This window comes from Ochotona princeps, chromosome 25, assembly GCF_030435755.1.
Source record: "Ochotona princeps isolate mOchPri1 chromosome 25, mOchPri1.hap1, whole genome shotgun sequence".
NCBI lineage: Eukaryota > Metazoa > Chordata > Mammalia > Lagomorpha > Ochotonidae > Ochotona > Ochotona princeps.
Window position 1 is genome coordinate 19779402 of NC_080856.1, and position 14041 is coordinate 19793442.

General features: G+C 42.3%; 1 long non-coding RNA gene across 2 annotated transcripts in view; it reads right to left on the reverse strand.

Annotated features, from left to right (window-relative positions):
- Window positions 1-2080: 2080 nt before the first annotated feature.
- LOC131483387 (uncharacterized) overlaps window positions 2081-14041 on the reverse strand; it is an 89600-nt gene continuing 77639 nt past the window's right edge. For both annotated transcript variants that reach the window (XR_009247630.1, XR_009247629.1), the window contains exon 3: window positions 2081-2178. This is a non-coding gene — a long non-coding RNA (uncharacterized LOC131483387). The remainder of the gene's footprint in view (window positions 2179-14041) is intronic.

Sequence of the window (14041 nt, forward strand, 5' to 3'; positions counted from 1 at the left end):
TTGCAAGCTAAAGAAGCAGGTGTTACTGCACAGCAGAATAAGCCCATGTGGGGTCACCATATCCCAGAGCATAGTTCCTGAGATCTAATCCAGCTTCCCACTAATGCACCAGGGAGACAGAAGGTGATGGCCCAAGTATTCACCCACATGGGAGACCTGGATGGAGCTCCTGGAGCCTGGTTTCAGTGTGGCTCTGCTTGGCTATTGTGAAAATCTGGGAACCAGCACGGAGATCTTTCTTTCCCTGTCTTTCTCTGTGTTACATTGTCTTTCAAATAAATAGAAATGAGTTACATTTTTAAAGTAATAAACTTCTTTCTTTTATAAATTACCTAGTCTCAAGTATTCAATTATAGCAAAAAAAAAAAAAAAAAAGACTAAGACAACATCCCCCAGCACACGTGGGAAAGGCTTCTGAAGGAAATGGTATGTCAACCTAAGAACAATCAGGATTCACCGGGGGAGAAAGGACAAAGACTCTTATTCCAGGCAGAGATGCCTTCTGAAACTCCAAGTGGTTCAGTGAAACTGGTGTGAGGATCTTTGAGGAAGGGAACAGAGAAACAAGAATGTGTAGGCACTGAGGCCAGCTTGTGATGAGAATGGTGAGCTATGCCAAGCAGCATGGGCACTGGCAGGCCACTGAAGACTGGGGCAAGATGGGGGGTGGTGGTGACATATTCAGATTTGTGCCTCAGAAAGATCATTCTTGCCACCATAAGGAGAACCATCTGGAGGGGGGTTACCCTGGATGCAACACACCCATGAGGAGGTCATGAGAACATTCGGCGAGAACTAAAGGCAAAGGGGGCTTGGCGGATGGAGTTGTGTAGGGAGTGATACAAAGTTGGAGACGACACCTGGAACTCAGCTGAGCCATCTGGGATAGAGCGGTGTCATTTACTGAGATGGATTGCACAGAAGGAGAAGCTTGGCTAAGAAAACAGGAGGGGACAACCATGAGATAAACGATGTACAGTCTGATTAGTGCTCCAGAATATGCATATCAGATGTTATGTCTTTCCAAGCTTTGTAAATCTGATTACATGAAATACTGAATTGGAAGAATAGGAACATTTATACATTACTTGCAGGATACAAATTGGTACAACCCTTCTTTGGTCTATCTCATTGTCCCCAGTAAGGTCGAAAATGACACCCTTCAGAGCACAGATAGAGCCTGTCTTCACCTACAGAGAGTCCACACGTGGAGTAAAGGTGACTTGTAGACAAATGTCCACTGCATTGTTGTTTCAGATAGCAAAAGATTAAAAAAAAGGAAACAGTTATCTCCTTAATATAGAAATGGTTGAATAACTGCAATTTATTCATATAATGGACTCCTATACATACATTAAAAAAGATGATGCATCTATTAATGTGGATGAATTTCAAAAACAAGACTTAAATGATTAAAGCAAGCTACAAAATATGCACACCGGATTATACAATCTATGTAGTCTTTAAACAAAAAGTAGTTTCATATATACTATTTATGGATATTTGTATATGTTCTAAAAGCCAAAAAAAATGGAAAATTGTAGTGACCCATACCAATTTCAGGGCAATGGTTATTGCTGGATGGGCGAAGGGAGAATGAAGGTAGGTGGCATATAGCTCTAGCTGCGTCTGTATCATTTTTAACAGAAAAATCTAAAGTTCCAAAAGGAAAAAGCAAAGGAAGCATTTATCCAGAAAGTTATAAAAATACCTCTCTTTTATTTTTAGATTCAGGTTTTCTGAGGTATAATTTACACCATGAAATTCAGTCTTTTTGGGCATACAGTTTTGAAGTATTTGGGCAAACATATACAAATGTATTATCACTAGCATAATTGAAAAATCAATTCCATTACCCAAAAAGTTCATTCAGCCCCTCTGTGATCAACCCCTCATACTCCATCACCAAGCACTGGCAGCCACTGCTCTCTCTATACAGTTTCCAGGCCCTCTGATGACACCTTTCCACGATGTCACCTAAACAGACTCATAGAGTGTGTTACCCTTTGTATCTGACTCCAACCAGTTAGTTTAATGATTTTGAGATCTACTCATGTGGTTCTGCACATCAGCAGCTTATTTCTTTTTATTACTAAGTATCCCATCATGTACTGGTACCATAGTTCCATGTAGTTACCAATTGATGAACATTTAGGACATTTTTTTTTCCAGTTAAAGCTATTGTGACTGAAAAGAACAGAAAGTCAAGAAATCACAACCCCCACTTGGACTGTTATAAATGAAACTACTATAAATAGTTCTTTCTATAAATATATTTTTCATTGCTCTCAGATGAATTAGGACCTCTTGGTAGGTGTACTGTTTAACTTCATGTCTGATTTTGTTTTACCAAGGCAGCTCTACCATTTTCCAACCCCATTAGCTTCATATCAAGGCAAATGTTCATTGTGTTTTCATTTTAGCCATTCTACTCAGGAGGTTGGCTGTCATTTGCATGTCCCTGTTAACCTGTGCTATTAAGTTTATTTTCACGTGCTTATTTCCCATGTGTATGTCATCTATGATTGAATGTATCTTCACATTTTTCCTATGTTTTAATTGGGTCATTTGTCTTCTTATTTTTGAGTTGTAGGGGTTCTTTATATGTTCAGCATACACATTCTTTATCAAATACAGTCTCCCTATTGTGGCCAGTCTTACACTTTCTTAGGAATGTATTTCTAAGATCAGGCATTATAAAACTGATGATGCATAATCTATCAAAGTTTTATTTTATGATCTGTGGAGTTTTTTTTTGCCTAACCCAAAGTCAGAGCAAAATGTTGATACATGTTTTCTTAAAGAATTTTATAGGTCTAGCCCATACATTTAGACCTATGATACAAAACTGTCTAAATCAATAAGATGCTGGACTCTATGTTTGGTATATGCTTGCAATGAGGGAATCTCAACAGAACTTGAACTGTGGTTTGCAACAAGGTGGAGGAATCCACCATGGTGGGAGGGTTTGGGGAGAGGTGGGGAGAATCCAAGTACCTATGAAACTGTGTCACATAATACAATGTAATTAATAAATAAAAAAATTTATTCTAAAAAAAAATCAGTATACTGAAGTAAAATAAATAAATATATAAAAAAAACAAAATTGTCTAAATCTACCCAGATTAATTACCTGCTAAAATAAACCAACAAAAATCAACAGTGTTCATTGAATTCAAAAAAGTATAAGAGATTCACAGCATAACATTATTCTAATATTTGGGGATGCAATCTATAATGACTCAATATACAAAGAACGGGAGGACAATTCCCAAGGGAAAGAAAAGCCAAGAAACCAAAACCTCAAGGGGCCCAGATTTGGGCAGTATCGAATGAACTTCAAAGCAGTTACCACATCCATGCTTCATGAGATAACGGCAAATATTCCTTCGTGAGTAGAATTATAGACATTAGTACCAAAATGGTAGAAATAATAACAAAGAATAAAATATTAATTTTTGGACTAAAAAATATATATGAAAAAAGTAACTGGATGCTCAAAAGAGAAATGGATACAGTGACAAATCAATGAATTTCAAGACAGATTGACATTATCTAACCTGAATAAACAGAGGGGGGAAATGAACAGGATATTATACAATCTAACATATACTTCACTGTAGTCCCTCAAGGATAGAAGTGTTGGCACACAAATAATATTTAAAGAAAGAAATCCCCCCAGCTGCAGGCAACTGCCTAGGTTGCCTATACCTAGTGTTACCAAGTGTTACACTGCTATGAGAAAAGCAGCCAAGGGCTGGCGGGCATTTGGGGCCTGGTTAATGCCAAATTTGTGTTTACTCTATCAATATGCCAGTATAGATGTTTATTCTATTTTTCTTTTTTCAATAAAGTATGTGGGGAACACAGGAAACACTGGGGCAGGACAAGCCACCCCAGCCACCAAGTAGGGGGACTGCAGACAGCCTGAAGAAGGGGGTCAGGGTGGGAGCAGCTAAGGGTATTTTTGACAGAGGAGGAATAACTTCCAGGGTCTTCCATGAATCAAGTCACCACACTTGCAGGGAGGCAAAGGAGTTGAGATGGAGTGGTTTGGAGGGGGTGGATGGGGAACCAGAGAGCATGTCTGGATCAGGTCAAGGCACCCTTGGCTAAATAGCACTGCCTGCTGCACGCTGCAAAAACTAGGGGTTGGGAAGCATGCCTGGCTGGGCTAGGTTGTAGCACCTGCTGCGAGTGTTGGAACAGGTGCTGGGCCATGCCAGGCTGAGCCATAGCACACACCAGAATGCGAGAGAATCAGATGTGGAAGTAGATTCTGTAGAGGACTTGTGGGCTTTTCTCTATGGGACTGCAGAACATGCTGGCTTGTGCAGACAGCTGGAGATGATGATGGCCCAAGCCAAGCTGAACCACAGCACTCACCTGACAGGAACCCACCTGACACTTCTGGAAACTAGGGCTGGGATGAGGCTGGGGTGGGCCAGGCTGCAGCACCTTCCAGCATATGAAAAGGTCAGGACTGAGGACAGATCATGCTAGCAGGACTGCTGCACCTGCTGGCACATGTGAGATCCTGTGCAGGGAGCAGGCCTAGTAGGGTAACCTGGGGAATTCTCCTGCTAGGCTGCAGCTCCCAGTGGGGAGCATAAGAGCTGGCTGGAAGCAGATCAGGCCAGGTAAGGCTCCAGCACTCATCAGTGTTTTTGTGAGCCAGGTCTGGGAACGGGCTTGAGAGTCAGCGCAGGGTGTGGACTGTACCCAGCTGGCCTAGACTAGGCTGCAACATCTGCCAGTGAGAGCTAAGACTGAAGGTGGGCCATGCCAGGCTGAATCAAAGCACCTGCCAGTATGCACAAGACCCCTAGAAAATAGCCCAATGGTGGAACACCAGGGACTCCCCTGGTGAGTGTGAGAACCAGGGCTGTGGGTGGACCAGACTAGGTAAGACTACAGTACCCATCAGCATGTTTATGAGCTGTGTCTGGGGGAAGGCCAGACTGGGCTAGACTCCAGCACTCACTGGTGCTTATGAGAGCCAGAATGAGTGCAGGACAGGCAAGATTAAGCCACATCACCCACTGGGTCACATAAGAGCTAGGTCTGGTAGTGGGTCAGGCTGATCTAAGATGGTAGTAGCATCCATCTGTGAGAGCCATAATGGATGTGGATTAGTCAGGCCAGACCATAGTACCCACTGGTGAGTGTGAGAGCTGGGCTGGGGGATAGCAAGTTTGGGGACAGGCCATCCTGTGCTTGGCTAAAACACTCACTTGTGCAGCTAAGAGAAAGTTGGATGGGGACCAGCTGTGCTAGGTTGCAGCACCAGTTGTCAGGTGCCAGGATTGAGTGTAATCGTGTCAGTCCGGATTGCAGTGCTCCCTAGCAGGCAATAGATCTGGGGCTTGAAGCATGCCTAGCAGTAGAACTGTGGGCACTCTCTGGCTAGGCTGTACCTACTGCTGGTGAGCATGAGAACCAGAGCTGGGTGTAGACCATCCTGGTCAAGGTAGTTGCACCTGTCCACATAACTGAGCACTGGGTAGGGGCAGGTTTGGCTGAGCTAAGCCACAGTACTCATGGGTGTGCACAAGAGCAGATGGACCAGACCCTTAGGGTACAGCAGAGGCTTGCACACACAAAAACCATGGCTAGGGGTAGACCTGGTATGGGTAATTGGGGGTTGCCCCAACTAGGTTGCAGCACCTACTGGTATGTATGAGGACTGGGTCTGTGGTGGTTGGCTAGGCTAAGCTGTAGTACCTGCTGGTTCACATGAGTGACAGAGCAGAACTGACCATGTAGCTGCATCCACCAGTATGTGCATTAGCTGGTGCAAGTGACAGACTAAACCTGAACCTGTACTGGCTAGTGCACACAGAATCAAGTCTAGATCACCCCAAATGAGGTTTCTTGGGGGTCTCCCTAAACAGACTTCTGGACTCAGACCCCAGCTATAGGGAAAAATCACAGGATGTATGATCAGACCTTGGAGTGGACTCCTAGCCGCTGATGGCTGTGCAGTGGACTGCATGCCCAGATGCACATGGAACCAGCTCATCTAGGCCAGCAGGAGGCATGAACTGCCTCGCTGGAGGATGGAGAGCAGGATTGGTTGGACAATTCTCCTGGGCAAGCTTTGTGCCATGTTCCTGAGCCTGAGGATACACTAAGGTGGACCGTGTCAATCAACAGACCTCAGGAAGATTTTCTCCATGCTGGAACAACAAAACCAACAACTTCTCAGAAGTATCAAAACTACTCAAGTAACACCCTCAGAACACTCTTCCCCACATTGGGGGTCTCTAAGGCGTCATCAGATGGCTGTCCCTCATCCCTGGGGGTGCTGATGTAGTTTTACAACAGGATGCAGTGCCCTCCCCTTCCTCTCCTGCAGACACAGGAGAAAAAAAAATTGAAACATTTGTCCCACCCATCTGCCTCCATATCTGACCCTCCTCACCCTAATCAGAGGCCTGCATTCACATGCATCCCTCTCAACTATGTAAACAACATTAAAAGCAATATTTTTAAAAAATAACTAAAAAGAATGCCAAAACTTCCTTAATTTTATGAAATACTTAAATATCTAACTGTATAAAATACCTTAATTACAAATTAAGGAAGCTCAAGGAATCTCAAACTGAAAAATGCTAAGAAAACCATAGCTACACACATCAAATTTTTCTAAACACCGATTGAAAGCAACAGGAAAAAAATAGCACATTACATGAAGGGGAACAAGTATTCAAGCTACTAATGACTTATCAGAAACCATGGAAACAAGAAGATAAGGAGCAACATCTTTAAAGAGCCAAAAAGAAATGTCAACTCAGAATTCCACATTCAGAGAAAAGATCCTTCAGAGATGACACTGAAATAAAAATATTCTCAGGGACAGCTCTGTGGAACAGCACGTTAAGCTTCCCTCTGCCACAATGGCATCACATGTAGGCAGTGTTTCTAGTAGATCTTCTACTTCCAATCCTGCTCCTTGCTGATGGCCCAGGAGAGCAGCGGAGGAAGGGCCAAGTGTATGGGTCCCTGCCACACACATGCAAGACCAGAATGAAGTGCCGGGCTCCATGTTACGACCGAGTAATTCCACCGTGTATATATTCCACATTTTCTTTACCCATTCATCAATGGGTGAGCACTCAGGTTGTTTCCATTTCTTGGGTGTTGTGGATAGCTCTGCAATAAACAGGGGGTTGCAGGTATCTAACCGAGTGAGTTCATCTCCCTTGGATCCTATCCTGGACTAGGGTTGCTGAATCATGCAGTTCTCTTTGCTGGTTTCTTGAGAAACCTCCTTACTGCTTTCTTCAACGGTGTACTAATTCACATTTCTAGCAGTGAGTATTTGTCATCTATTGACTACATTTTTGATAATAATCAATCCAACTGGAGTGATGTGACAGCTTATTGCATTTGGATTTGCATTCACTTCATTATCAGTGATGCTAAGTACTTTTACATGTACTTGTTGGCCACTGATATGTCGTCTTCTTCAAAGAAAGTGCTTACTGCCCATTTCTAAACTGGATTATTTGGGGGCTATTTTTATGAATTAATTGAGTTCCTTAAATATATAAGATACTGGGCCTGGTGCAATGGCCTAGCGGCTAAAGTCCTCACCTTGCACATGACAGGATCCCATATGGGCGTCAGTTTGCATCCTGGCAGCTCCGCTTCCCATCCAGCTCCCTGCTTGTGGCCTGGGAAAGCAGTTGAGAAAGGCCAAAGCCTTGGGAGCCTGCACCCACGTGGGAGACCCGGAAGAGGTTCCTGCCTCCTGGCTTCAGATAGGCACAGCTCCAGCCATTGTAGCTGCTTGGGGAGTGAATCAATGGACAGAAGATTTACCTCTCTGTCTCTCCTCTCCCTATATCTGACTTTCCAATAAAAATAAAATAAATCTTTAAAAACATATATGTACATATTTATATAGGGAACAGGTTATTTTCTCTTTGTCAGATAAATAATTTGCAAACATTTTCTTCCATTTTGTAGGTTGTCTCTTCCTACCATTGATTTTTTTTTTCTTTAACTGTGCAAAAGTCCTTTAGTGAAATTCATTTTATTTTTGGTTTTATTGTCTGTGCTTTTGGGATCTGAGAAAAAAAAAAAACACCTTTTGCATTCCATTGTCCTGAGGGGGTGTTTTCTGTATATTTTGTTCTACTAGTTTCAGGTCTTCCATCCATTTTTGTGTTGATTTTGTATGCAATGAGACACGGGGATCTAGTTTCACTCCTCAACACGAGGATATCCAACTTTCCCGTTATCATTAATTTTTAGAAATGTCCTTCTCCCAGTGCCTGGCATTATCAGATCTTCAGCAGTCTTTCAAGGGTCAGTAGGCTGTACATGCGCCATTTGTTCCATTGGTAAATGCCTATATAGTGCTGTTTTAATTAGTGTGGCTTTGCAATATATTTTATTTTTTTAATATTTATTTTATTTTTATTGCAAAGTCAGATATACAGAGAGGAGGAGAGACAGAGAGGAAGATCCTCCATCTGATAATTCACTCCCCAAGTGGCCGCAATGGACGGTGCCATGCCAATATGAAGCCAGGAGCCAAGAACTTCTTTTCTGGCCTCCCACGTGGATACAGGGTCCCAAGGCTTTGGGGCGTCCTCAACTGCTTTCCCAGGCCACAAGCAGGGAGCTGGATGGGAAGTGGAGCTGCCAGAATGCAAACTGACGCCCATATGGGATCCCGGCGTGTTCAAGGCGAGGACTTTAGCCACTAGGCCACAGCGCTGGGCCCTCAATATATGTTAAGGTCAGTGTACTGCCTCTGGCTTGTTTTTTTCTAGTAGGGTGCTTTGATTCTTTTCCTGATACTTTTGGTGTCTTCACTATAGACTCTTGCTTTCTGGCTGACATGATGCTTACACACACACACACACACACACACACAATCTTTCAGTTATAATAAGCTATTCTGAGATATCAGAAATTGGATTTTAGTTGTTTTAAACTTTTAAGAACAGAAGTCTCTATGTGCTAAAAAAAAAAAATATTTTTCCCCAGGGGCTGGTATTGCGGTACAGCAGGTTAAGCCACTGTTCAAGATCCTGGCATTCTGGATGAACATCCAGTCCAGTTGCAGCCGTTAGGGGAGTGAACCAGCCAATGGAAGAACTCTCTCACTCTTGCTGCATCTTCCTCTCCCTCTCTGTAACTCCACTTTTCAAATAAATAAATCTGTTTTTTTTAAAGCAAGTATATTCACATGAGCAAGTACATGGGCAATATCACCCAGTATTTACACCCAGTGTATTCAATATACCCAATGTATATAATATCACCCAGTTTTTTTAATATATAGGTTTTAAAAAAACTTAAAAAATATCATATTAGCCATTTTTACATGTACAGTACAGCACTGTTGGAAGCAATAATTCTCTAGAAGTTTTTCATCTTGGAAAACTAAAATTCCACATTTGTGGGACAACCACCCCCAACTCCCGTTCTCTCCCTCCCTGCTAATCATCATTTTACTTTCCGTGTACGAGAATGCGCCTGCTTTAGACGCCTCACTCCGCAGGAAGTGTGCCGTCCCTGCCCTTTCTCGGCTGACTTGCTTCACCTAGCATGTCCTCAGGGTTCCTCCGTAAACACACGCACAGAACACTATCCACTGCTTCAAATCCCTGAAGTTATATGCCCAAACTACACAGGGATCTGTCACAAAGACATGCATAGTGATCTATAAGTTGACAACTTAACTAGCTCCTTCCTCAATTTTTCTTAAAACAAAACCAAAAAATGGCTTTCAGTTTGATTCCTAAAAACAATCCATTATCCCTCCATTAGAGTCATTCACTTCCACATCTGTGGAAAATCTACCAAAAAGGCTAAATACTAAGATATGCGAAATCTGTATGTGCTGTTTTCATTTAGAAGTACTTTGTTTTATCTGAAATAACCCTAGACAGACTGACAAAATAGAAGTGTCGCTAATTTTGATTCAAAATATTGTTGGTAAAATGCTTTCAGCTATGGGCTGGCGCCAAAGCCTAGTAGGCTAAGCCTCCACCTATGCTGGCAACATCCCATATGGATGCTGCTTCGACTTCTGGCACCTCTAAGCCTGCTTCCTGCATGTAGCTTAGGAAAGCGACAGAGGACGCTCCAAGTGCCTGAGCCCATGCCACCCACATGGGAGACCCAGTAGAAGCTCCTGGCTTCAACCTGGTCCAGCTCTGGCTATTGAGGCCATTTGGGGAATGAACCAGTGGATGATATGTCTCTCTCTCTTTCTGCCTCCCCTCTTTGTAAATCTGCCTTTCTAATAAAATAAATCTTTAAATCTTTAAAAATAAACAAATGCTTTCATCTCAGCACTTTACATCTTTTACTAAAGCTTTGAGCTGCAGGTATAGCTTGTTCAGATTATAGAAAATGTTCTCCCCATTGGCCACATAATTAGTAAACTCAATCCTGATGATAAAATCCAATCATCTAGATCAAATTCACAGTGAAAAAAGACTTTTTTTTAATTAAACTACATGTATTAGAATACATATTTGGGGGCTGGCATTGTGGTATAGCACACCACCTACCAGGCCAGCATCCCATGTGGGCACTGGTTTGAGTTCTAGTTACTCTACTTCCAATCCAGCTCCCAGCTAGTATGCCTGGGAAAGTAGCAGAGGGTGGCCCAAGGGCATGAGCCCTGCAGCCACACGGGAGAGCCAAAAGAAGCTCCTGGCTCCTGGCCCAGGCCTGGATGCCCAGCAGCCACCTGAGCAGTGAACAGCAAATGGATGCCACCTCTAGCTGAGTCTCTCCCTCTCTCTCTGTTAACTATGCCTTTCAAAAAAATTTTTTACTCTTAACATGTATATTATATATACTTTAAATCTTTATACAGAGAGAGAGCACAGATTTTTAAATGGGGAAATTGTCAAACTCATTTCAAAACTTCAATTTTCATTTATTTTAAACATAAAGAGAGAATCATCTGCTGATTTATACTCGAAATGCCATGCCAAGGCCAGGAGACAGGAACCCCAGGCAGGCTCCCACCTGCCAGGGTCAGGCCACACCAAGGCCAGGAGCCAAGAACCCCAGGCAGGTCTCCCACCTGACCATCAACTACTTCCTCCCACGTGCATGAGCAGGAAGCTGGGGGAGAAGCAGGCGCAGAGCTTCACCTGAGGTAATTTGCTAAGCCACAAACACCTGCCCCAAGCCCAATCATTAAAAGCAAATAAGGTTAAAATGATATTCAAACTAATAGGATAAATTTATACATTTTTGTAATAAGGCATAAAACCCATGGTAAACCTAAATGGCTTTTCTCATTACTTAACTCATAATAATAAAACAGAATGTGTCCCTAAAGTAAATCTCACATGTGAATAACAGTATGACAAGTGATATATTTCTTTAGGAAGTATGACTGTATGCATATTGAACTTTCACTTTCAGCTTCCAGGAATGACTAAAAAGAACCACATAAAAATAGCTGAAATCAATATTTTTTAAACTCATTATTGAAGCGTTTCCTATATATTTGGGGCCAGCACTGTGGCTCAGGGGATTGAACCCCTGTTTGTGATGTCAATACCCTGTATTGGCACGCAGTTCACCCCTCCTGGCTGATGTGCTTCCTATCCAGGTCCCTGCTAATGCTCCTGCGACAGCAGCAAATGGCCCAGGGACTTTAGGGCCCTGCCACCTACATGGGACTCCCAGATGAAGCTCCTAGCTCCTATACACCACCTGGCCCAGCCCCAGCTGATGAGGTTATTTGCAGAATGAACTAGCCAATAAAGATGTCTTTCCCTGTCACTCTCCTGTGAAACATATTTTTCAAAAAAAACATTTCTTATGTTCCTAGCTATTAGGAAAATGCATACACAAACCACATTGAGGTTCCATCTAACTCCGGTGAGAACGGCCTACACACAGCAGTCTATTAACAACTGCCAGCAAGGATGTAGGGAAATGGGATGTTAATTCACTGCTGGTGGGGGTGTAGACTAGCGCAGCCACTGTGGAAATCAGTGTGGAGAGTGCTCAGACAACTGAGAATTGACCTGCCATATGACCCGGCTATTCCCTTCCCAGGGATGTATTCAAATGAAGTGGAACCTGCACACAAGAAAGCAGAGACCTGCAACCCTTTATTTACAGCAATACAATCTGCAATAGTAAAGACCTGAAAACAACCCAGATGTCGTCAAAGGAGGAATGGCTAAAGAAACTGTGGCACATACGCTCCATGGAATATTACCCAACCGTTAAAAAGAATAAAATTCTACTATTTGCAACAAAATGGTCCCAACTGGAACTATTCTGCTTAGTGAAATAAGCCAGTCCCAAAAGCACAAATACCATATGTTCTCTCTCTAAGACAGCCTTCATGCAAACTACAAAATAAATAGATCTAGATAATCAAGTGTATACATATATTCTCACAGATGAACTCTATAACGGAGCCTAGCACACTGGGAAATAAAGATACATTGTAGTATGCATCTCAACTTGTGAATAAAACTAGGACTCTGAATTAAACATTTGAATATACCTTTACAGTATGAGACTAGTTTTTATTTTACCTTTGCCTATACCTACCATGCCATGATAAATCTAAAGACCAGAACGTTAAGCTTGTAACTATAACTAAGCGACTATACTGCTGTGATAAACTGGGGCAAATGGCAGGAGAAAATGGGGAAGCAAGGGGAGGAAAGGGAGGAAGAACTACAACTGTAAAACTTTACCATGGAAACTAATAATTTAAAAATTCCTTGTATTTGTAATGAAGAACAAAAGCATATGCTGTTGGGGCAGGTGTCCGACCTGTGATGAAGACACTGCTTTGGATGCCACGTCCCATATCAGAGTACCTGGTTTGATTCCCAGCTGTGCTTCAAACCCAGCTTCCTGCTTGTGCACACTCGGGCAGCTGACTCTAGGAGTCAGCATCTGCTACCCACATAGGCACTTCAATCGTGTTCCAGGACCTCGGGCCTAGTTTGGCCCACACCTATCTGTTAGAGCATTTAGGCCATAAACAAGCAGACAGGATACCTCTTTGTCTTCTTTTTAAATAAATAATTTTAATCGCATGTTATTTTTTTAAAAGTTAAACAACCAAAGAAAAATTTTACCTTGGTTAAAAAGAAACAAAATATGGAAGCATGATACAACATGAAATTTGATCAACACCAAAGTATTTGTCTATGCCATTCTAGAATTTGATTGAATATTTCAGAGAAGATAAGCTAGATCTTGCCACAGTGGCAAACAGCAAAGTTATGGGACTCAAAACAACACAGGCTCAGTGCTAACCCAGGTTTTATTTCTACTGTGCCTGGCAGAGTAGGATCTGCCCCCTCGTTGTCACTCAGCAGTCCAGCCAAACAAGGAAAACAGTTTTAACAAGGCAGACACAGAAATGCTCTGAAGCATCATGAGGTAACTAACCACCCTTCTAGGGAGCTGATGTCTCACTTTTGCTCACCACTCCTTGGCCAGAAAGTCATGGGACCCTACCTAATCCTAGTTTACCATATAACACAGTGCAGCTAAAGGGGAAGGAATAAGAAAATACCTGGTGAAGGCCATTCATGGTTAACACAATGCATTTTAATTTTCACTAAATAATAAGCTCATATTTAAAACAAATCTATGCATGATTTTTTGCAAGTTATTCCAGTTTAATTTGAATATATAATGGCTATCACATTATCTTTCTTTAAAAAATTTATTTATTTGAAATGCAAAGTTATGAAGAGAAAGGAAGAGATAGAGAAAGATCTTTATCCAGTTCACTCCTGAAATGGCTGCAACAGCCAAGAGTTTATCCCAGGTCTCCCACAGTATTCAGGGGCTCAAGTACGTGGGACATCCTCCACTGCTTTCCCAAGCGCATTAGCAAGGAGCTGTATTGGAAGTGCAGCAGCTGGGACTGGAACCAACACCGAAATGAGATGCCAGTACCACAGGTGGTGGCTTAACCTGATATGTCACAACACCAGGCCCCTTTAAAATAAATAAATATATATATATATATATATATATATATATATATATATAATGTATCTGAATGACA